The sequence below is a fragment of the Heptranchias perlo genome, chromosome 41, assembly GCF_035084215.1.
Source record: "Heptranchias perlo isolate sHepPer1 chromosome 41, sHepPer1.hap1, whole genome shotgun sequence".
NCBI classification, from domain to species: domain Eukaryota; kingdom Metazoa; phylum Chordata; class Chondrichthyes; order Hexanchiformes; family Hexanchidae; genus Heptranchias; species Heptranchias perlo.
The window spans coordinates 7,891,634-7,900,235 of record NC_090365.1 but is presented as its reverse complement, the minus strand read 5'-3'; positions in this window follow the sequence as shown (position 1 = coordinate 7,900,235).

Below are 8,602 nucleotides of genomic sequence, written 5' to 3'. Positions count from 1 at the left end.
GGTTTAACAGGCTAGATGCTGAGAGGCTGTTTCCCCTGGCTGGAGAGTCTAGACCTAGGGGATATAGTCTCACATTTAGGACTGAGATGAGGAGGAATTTCTTCACTCATAGGGTTGTGAATTTTTGGAATTCTCTACCCCAGAGAGGTGTGAATGCTGAGTCTTTGAGTATATTCAAGACTGAGATCGATAGATTTTTAGACTCTAATGGAATAAAAGGATATTAGGATTGGGCGGGAAAGTGGAGTTGAGGTTGAAGATCAGCCATGATCTGATTGAATGGCGGAACAGGTTTGAGGGGCCGTATGGCCTACTCCTGTTCCTATTTCACACCCCTTGTACAGAATTCCCAATGGACCAAACCCCTTCTCAATTACTCCCCTTGTACAGAATCCCAATGGACCACACCCCTTCTCAATTACCCCCCTTGTACAGAATCCCAATGGACCAAACCCCTTCTCAATTACTCCCCTTGTACAGAATCCCAATGGACCACACCCCTTCTCAATCACTCCCCTTGTACAGAATCCCAATGGACCACACCCCTTCTCAATTACCCCCCTTGTACAGAATCCCAATGGACCAAACCCCTTCTCAATTACTCCCCTTGTACAGAATCCCAAGAGACCACACCCCTTCTCAATCACTCCCCTTGTATAGATCTGATGGCACTGTTAATACTTGCATTATGGGGCAGTCTGCTTTAACCTCAGTCTAACAGCACATGGGATGAATTTAATCACTTTGTACCAGATATTTCTCTACACGGTAAGGCTCTTTTTGGAGTGTGCGTTGAGCAGAGACAATGCCTTTCCCTAAGCATTGAGGGAGTTGGGAAGAGTGAGTCACTCACCCCCTACCCATGCACTCGTGCGTCCTGTAGCGACCAGGTTGCTGATGGGCTTTGAGTCAGGTCGCTGCCCGACAGAGTCTTACCCAGCAGAGTGGACTGAAGGCCAAGGTATCAGATAGGGGCCAAGGGTGTTAGATGAGCGACAGAGCGAGAAAAATGTCTGATGAAACAGTCTGTAGGTGACTAGACTTGTCTGTCTCCGTGAGGTTACCCTTTCTCACAGGTAACAAAGGCCTCCTCCTCTCTCTCCATTGTAACTTCTATTATCCAGAAGTGAAGGTGATGAGGTGAGGGTTACTGCCTCACACGTGCAGGATGCATGAGCCTAGGGTGGGTGGAGAACTTGATCCTGGGCATGAAAGCACTGAGCCGCTCAGGGCTGTGGTTGGGTAAATATCTGGCCAAGGAGGGCCTGCTCGGGGATTCTGGGGCACCTCTGCGACCATTGGATTTCAGTATTTGTTGAATTGCGAGACGTATTTCTCCTGTTACGTTAACGAAACGTTTTGCGTGGAGAGACCGCACTGTTTTCCTTGGAGAGGTTGGGACAGGAGCTGAATATTTCCAGGAGGTCCCCAGGATTGGGATTGGCAGTTGTCTGGATGGGTACAGGCTGGGAGGGGTGGGGAGGGAGAGAGAGAGGGAGGCTAGGATTGAATAGAGATTACAGATAATTTCAGATGAGGGAGGCCATTGGCCCCACCTTGACTCACCATTCTAGAACTTCAAATAAAATTTACATCTTCCCCCAATCAGGTCATCTAACTGTTGAGGGTTTTCACCTCCGTATCCTTGGAGACTACTCCAAGTGTTGATTAATTTTTTCATGAAGAGATTCTTCCCGACTGTCCTTCCACTGGTTATAACCATATCTTGAAGTGATGCCCTGGATTAAATTTATCTGCACAATTTAATATCTTGTTTATCTCTATGGGGTCCCCTTTCCATCACCTCCTTTCATGGCCATTCCTGGCAAATCAGTCCTTTTGATGTAGAGAGTTATATAAGATAGTTAAATGGGTGGAAAAGACAGCTCCAGAATATTACTTTAAGTTAAATTCTAAGGGTAGAACAAGGAGACACAGGTTCAAATGACAAGTTTAGGACTGGTATCTGGAAGGTCCTCAGTTGTCTACATGTGGAGTGGACTTTGGGTGATGATGGAGCCAAATACCTGGAGTCTTTAAACAATTAGATGGGGGAAGAATGGAGGAGGCAGATTCACTCATGGCCTTCAAAAGGGAACTGGATAAGTACTTGAAAGGAAAAAAATTGCAGGGCTACGGGGTAAGGGCGGGGGAGTGGGACGCGCTGGATTGCTCTTGCATGGAGTTGGCGCGGACTCGATGGGCCGAATAGCCTCCTTCCGTGCTGTAACCTTTCTATGATTCTACGAGTTGGGATTTTCTGGATAGATGTATTAAGATTGGCCAAATAACCTTGCTCATCCGTAATGACTTTGCGATGCTAAGGACTGGCCTTGGATTTGTGAGGATGGATGAAAATTCTGCAGTTGTGCCTGGTTACCAGTGGTTACCAGGGACTATTTACATGGAATGTTCCCTCAGGAGATTAAATGGACGGGGAGTCCACGGTGGGCTAGATTGTAAAATCAGTGTTAAAGCTCTCCAGAAGATGACACCAGAGTTCAGGAAGGGCAGGAAGATTATCGAGTCCAGACTGGAATTTACTTTTCACTTCCACTTTTACAAGCGACAGTACTGTGAAAGGGGTTTGTCTCCCTGTTGGGTTATGTGTAAATGGAAGGAATTGCAGTCCAGAAAACACCGGTGAGACTCAGCAAATCACGTGTCGTAAAAATGGAATTTGATTTATTTGGTATCATTTCACAAAGTCGGACTGAGCTTCGCTGGGCCTGAGTGTGGGGCGGAGACCCGGCTAACAGGCTAAATCTTGATCCTCGAACCCAACTATATTCATTCACCGTAAACCAACGGCCCTCGTTATAAAGAGACCGAATCGCAGGAGGCAAGTCCCAAAACACAAGTAAAATTCAGGGTTATTTGAAGTTGGATTTTTGTTTAACTTTTCCTGCCCCTTCCCAATAGGTGTGGACTCCTGGCATATCATCCTCTGGCATGTTCCTCCATCGTGTAGTGATCCTGGGCTAGTAACCAGAGGTTGGAAGTTCAAACCCCACCAGGGCCAAGTTGTGGATTTGAACTCAACAAATCTGGTAATTTGTGGACGGGCACCGGATAAAACGGCCATGAAAGCTGCCGGATTGTTGTAAAAATTCACTAATGTCCTTCAGGGAAGGGAACCTGCCACCCCTCCCTGGTCTGGGCCTACACGTGACTCCCGTCCCACCCCTCCCTGGTCTGGGCCTACACGTGACTCCCGTCCCACCCCTCCCTGGTCTGGGCCTACACGTGACTCCCGTCCCACCCCTCCCTGGTCTGGGCCTACACGTGACTCCCGTCCCACCCCTCCCTGGTCTGGGCCTACACGTGACTCCCGTCCCACCCCTCCCTGGTCTGGGCCTACACGTGACTCCCGTCCCACCCCTCCCTGGTCTGAGCCTACACGTGACTCCCATCCCACCCCTCCCTGGTCTGGGCCTACTCGTGACTCCAGTCCCACCCCTCCCTGGTCTGGGCCCACACGTGACTCCCGTCCCACCCCTCCCTGGTCTGGGCCTACACGTGACTCCAGTCCCACACTGCGTGTTGACTCTCGATTCTCTCCGAGAAGTCCCACCACCACCTTCTCAGGACAATTAGGGATGAGTAATAAATGCGGCCTTGCCAGTGACACCCACATCCCGAGCCTGGAGAGTCAGCTTCAGTAAAGCTCTTCAAACCTGGGGTAGATCTGATCCAGTCCCCATCTGATGTGGACTCACTCACTCACTTTCCAGCACGAGGTCAAGGCCAGGAACAGAGACCTCCTTGGCTCAGGTTCGTCAAAGCAAATTGATAACGCAAAAGCCAGGCTGACACTCCAGTGCAGTACTGAGGGAGCGCTGCACTGTCGGAGGGGCAATACTGAGGGAGCGCTGCACTGTTGGAGGGGCAGTACTGAGGGAGCGCTGCACTGTTGGAGGGGCAGTACTGAGGGAGTGCTGCACTGTCGGAGGGGCAGTACTGAGGGAGCGCTGCACTGTCGGAGGGTCAGTACTGAGGGAGTGCCGCACTGTCGGAGGGTCAGTACTGAGGGAGCGCCGCACTGTCGGAGGGTCAGTACCGAGGGAGCGCCGCACTGTCGGAGGGTCAGTACCGAGGGAGCGCCGCACTGTCGGAGGGTCAGTACCGAGGGAGCGCCGCACTGTCGGAGGGTCAGTACCGAGGGAGCGCCGCACTGTCGGAGGGTCAGTACCGAGGGAGCGCCGCACTGTCGGAGGGTCAGTACTGAGGGAGTGCTGCATTGTCAGGGGACAGTACTGAGGGAGCGCTACACTGTCAGAGGGGCAGTACGGAGGGAGGGCCGGACTGTTGGAGGGGCCGTCTTTTAGATGAGACACTAAACTGAGGCCCCGTCTGCCCTCTCATGTGGATGTAAAAGATCCCATGGCACTATTCGAAGAAGAGCAGGGGAGTTCTCCCCAGAGTCCTGGCCAATATTTTTCCCTCAACCAAAACCACCAAAAAATATGATTTGGTCATTTATCTCGGCGCTGTTTGTGGGATCTTGCTGTGCGCAAATTGCGGCCACGTTTCCTACATTATAACAGTGACTACAGTTCAGGACTTCATTGGCTGTAAAGAGCTTTGGCACATCCTGAGGTCATGAAAGGCACTCTTTGAATGCAAGTTATTTTCTTTCTTATAAAAGCAAGATCAGTTAACCCAGCGTTGACTGAGGATTGCAACAGCAACTTTCCTGGGGGAAAATCGACCCCTGATCTTGACCCAGTGACTGCGTTAGGGGTAGGGTTAGTTAGACAGTGTGCATGTTTGGGCATCAAATGGGGATGAGCTACCAGAGACTACAGCCCATCGAACGGGACCCCCCACAAGAGGGAACGCCTTCAGGAAAGGGGGAGAGGCTGCTCGTTCGACAGGGATGGAACCCGGAATGTGAAGGGTTAAATCCGCTTTCAGTGGAAAGCCTGGTTGAGAGGAAGTGGGGCAAACACGAAACAAATGACAGCTTCTTAATGAAGTATGGGATGGAGATAATTAATTCTAATGGATTCAAAGGGAAGTTAATTAAATATTGAAATTAAAATATTACACTATTAGCTGATCATCAGTCTTATATGGTCAGAAATAAATTAAACAGGGACCAAATCTCAAAGGGTTTACACACGTTACCAACTCGAGAGCTGAGGGCCAGAGAAAAACTAGATAAACTCTGTACTTAGTAATTTTTGCCAGCTTTCATAACACGATCAGCTTGTGTTCAATGTGATTTTTCAGGAACAACTATAGAATATGAGTGTGTGTGTCGATGTGTATGCGTGTCTTTGTGTGTCTATGTCTGCGTGTGCGTGTGTATCTATCTACCTGTCTTGTCTGTCTGTATGTGTCTATGTCTCTGTGTCTGTCTGTGTCTGCCTGTCTGTGTGTCAGCATGTTTGCATGTGTCTGTGTAGCTATCTGCCTGTGTGTGTGTGTGTGTGTGTGTGTGTGCATGTATCTATCTGCCTCAGTGTGTCTGCATGTAAATATTTGCCTGTCTGTGTGTGTGTATCTATCTGCCTGTCTGTGTGTACGTATCTGCCTTTGTGAGTGTACGTGTATCTATCTGCCTGTGTGTGTGTGTGTGTGTGTATATCTATCTGCCTGTCTGCGTGTGTGTGTATCTATATGCCTGTGTGTGTGTGTGTGTGTGTGTATCTATCTGCCTGAGTGTATGTGTGTGTATCTATCTGCCTGTCTGTGTGTATCTATCTGCCTTCTGTGTGTATGTATCTTTATCTCCTGTCTGTGTGTGTGTGTGTGTATTTATCTGCCTGTCTGTGTATGTGTGTATTTATCTGCCTGTCTGCATGTATGCGTGTATCTATCTGCCTGCCTGTGTATGTGCATGTATCTATCTGCCTGTCTGTGTGTGCATGTATCTATCTGCCTGTCTGTGTGTGTGTGTGTGCGTGCGTGTGTGTGTATCTATCTGCCTGTCTCTGTGTGAATGTGTGTTTGCGTGTATCTATCTGCCTGTCTACGTGTGTGTGTGTGTATGTATCTACCTGCCTGTCTACGTGTGTGTGTGTGTGTGTATGTATCTATCTGCCTGTCTACGTGTGTGTGTGTGTGTGTGTGTGTGTGTATCTATCTGCCTGTCTATGTGTGTGTGTGTGTGTATCTATCTGCCTGTCTATGTGTGTGTGTGTGTGTATCTATCTGCCTGTCTATGTGTGTGTGTGTGTGTGTGTATCTATCTGCCTGTCTACGTGTGTGTGTGTGTGTGTGTGTGTGTGTATGTATCTATCTGCCTGTCTATGTGTGTGTGTGTGTGTGTGTGTGTGTGTGTATCTATCTGCCTGTCTATGTGTATGTTTGTGTGTGTGTGTGTGTGTGTATCTATCTGCCTGTCTATGTGTATGTTTGTGTGTGTGCATCTATCTGCCTGTCTACGTGTGTGTGTGTGTGTGTACCTATCTGCCTGTCTACGTGTGTGTGTGTGTGTGTGTGTGTGTGTATCTATCTGCCTGTCTATGTGTGTGTGTATCTATCTGCCTGTCTGAGGGGAGCAGGTGGACAAGCCACTGTCCCAGTGGGAGCCAACACCTTCAGGAGAGAAGAGAAAATTTAGAACAAGAGCACAAAGGAAATGAGCGGAGTTATTTATGCCAAGCACTGTCAGCCCCGGCCTGGCTGCAAACAGCTGGGGAAAGCGGAGAATCGTCACCAATAGCAGATGGTTAGCAACTATAAGCAAATCTGTAATGAAAATTCAGGGTCATCTCGATCTGGAATCGAACTTTCCGCTGTTCCTGACTCGTTCTGCATCTGATTTACGGGGTAAACTGTTTTTAAAACCCTTGTTTTAAATAGGGAATTCTCTAAACACACAGCCTGGCTCTTAAAGTTCGGCACCTTCCCAAACTCTGCAAACATTCTCAGAATCACTGTCCGTGTGTCGGAATTCCAGAAAACATCCTGTTCCCCGTCTGAGGAAGGATTGGGAGAAAGGAAGCTTTGGGATGAGAACATAAGAACATAAGAAATAGGAGCAGGAGTAGGCCATCCGGCCCCTCGAGCCTCATTCAATGTCATGGCTGATCTTCGACCTCAACTCCACTTTCCCACTTTACCCCCTTGATTCCATTAGAGTCCAAATATCCATCGATCTCAGTCTTGACGATCTCAACGACTGAGCATCCACAGCCCTCTGGGGTAGAGAATTCCAAAGATTCACCACCCTCTGAGCAAAGAATCTTTTCCTCATCTCGGTCCTAAATGGCCAACCTCTTATCTTGGGAATATGACCCCTAGTTCTAGACTCTCCAGCCAGGGAAAACAGCCTCGCGTATGTTTTGATGAGATCACCTCTCATTCTACTGAACACCAGCGAGTATAGGCCCATTCTACTCAACCTCGCCCCATTGGATAACCCTCTTATCCCAGGAATCAATCTAGTGAACCTTTGTTGCACCGCCTCTAAGGCAAGTATATCCTTCCTTAGCTAAGGAACCTAAAACTGTATAAGAACATAAGAAATAGGAGCAGGAGTAGGCCAATCAGCCCCTCGAGCCTGCTCCGCCATTCAATAAGATCATGGCTGATCTGATCCTAACCTCAAATCTAAATTCATGTCTAATTTCCTGCCCACTCCCCGTAATCCCTAATTCCCTTTACTTCTAGGAAACTGTCTATTTCTGTTTTTAATTTATTTAATGATGTAGCTTCCACAGCTTCCTGGGGCAGCAAATTCCACAGACCTACTACCCTCTGAGTGAAGAAGTTTCTCCTCATCTCAGTTTTGAAAGGGCAGCCCCTTATTCTAAGATTATGCCCCCTAGTTCTAGTTTCACCCATCCTTGGGAACATCCTTACCTCAAGCCCCTTCACAATCTTATATGTTTCAATAAGATCGCCTCTCATTCTTCTGAACTTCAATGAGTAGAGTCCCAATCTACTCAACCTCTCCTCATATGTCCACCCCCTCATCCCCGGGATTAACCGAGTGAACCTTCTTTGTACTGCCTCGAGAGCAAGTATGTCTTTTCTTAAGTATGGAGACCAAAACTGTATGCAGTACTCCAGGTGTTATCTCGCAAGAGCCCTATATAATTGCAGCAAGACTTCCTTACTCTTGTACTCCAACCCCCTTGCAATAAAGGCCAACATACCATTTGCCTTCCTAATTGCTTGCTGCATCGGCATGTTAACTTTCTGTGACTCATGTACAAGGACACTCAAATCCCTCCGAACACCAACACTTCTTAGTCTCTCGCCTTTCTGCTGTTCGATTCTTCCCACCAAAGTGGATAATTTCACTTTTTCCTCAGTGAGTGAGAGGATCCCAATACACGATGCAGAATAATTCCCATTGGGGTTACTGAGGAGGAGGATGCAACAGTCTGACAGCAGATTCCTCACCCCCACCCCTCACAACCCAACCCCCACCCCTACATCATCTTAAATAAATATGAAAGAGAAGTTTATAAATTAATCAGAAAGAACGGCCAGTAAGAGTGAGGGATCGAGCTCTAACCAGAGTCTCTGTCAGTTTTCTCATTTCTTTTTATTTTGTGTTTTCATCAGCTGTAAATAAACTTTTCAATACTTGAAAAAAAATTCTATTATATTTTAAGCATCGCCATCTTGTCCTCTGTGGAAA